The sequence below is a fragment of the Cervus elaphus genome, chromosome 19 (genome assembly GCF_910594005.1).
Source record: "Cervus elaphus chromosome 19, mCerEla1.1, whole genome shotgun sequence".
NCBI lineage: Eukaryota > Metazoa > Chordata > Mammalia > Artiodactyla > Cervidae > Cervus > Cervus elaphus.
The window spans coordinates 12,667,905-12,668,507 of NC_057833.1; positions in this window are offsets into that span (position 1 = coordinate 12,667,905).

The window sequence follows — 603 nt, forward strand, 5'->3', positions numbered from 1 at the left end:
CACTCAGCAAGGTCATTGCCAAGGTGAAAACTATATATGGTTGGAAATGAAAAAGATCAAATGCGTAATGATAAATATTTTTCAAATAAATGATATATAGGATTTCATCTTTCTACATTCCTGATTAATAATCACATTCTGTTTATTTTTTACACTCACCTCTTTCCCCCAGCCCCCAAGTCCAGCAGCCACTAATCTTTTCTTCATCTCTATAGTTTTTTTATTTCAAGAATGCTGTGTAAATGAAATCAGGCAGTTTTAAACTTTTGAGACTGGCTTTTTTCCCCAGTCAATATAATTCTCTTGAGGTCTGTTTAGTTATGTGGGTTGTCTTGTGCTTATTTTGGCAGCATGGATACAACTAGGGTGGCATAATTCAATTAATTTGAAAACTACTTCAATACAAACCAAAGTAAGAGTGTCTAAGTTCAAAGTAATTTCATAACAGGGAAATAATTTAGTCCATTTTTTAAAAAAATTTAGTCCATTTTAATGAAGGAAAAATGTTAATTTCTAGACAGTGTTAGAGCAAGTTTGGATAAAAATGCATTTAGTTCATTTAAGAGTTGGCTGGCAGCATATTAAAAAAAAACAAACAAAACA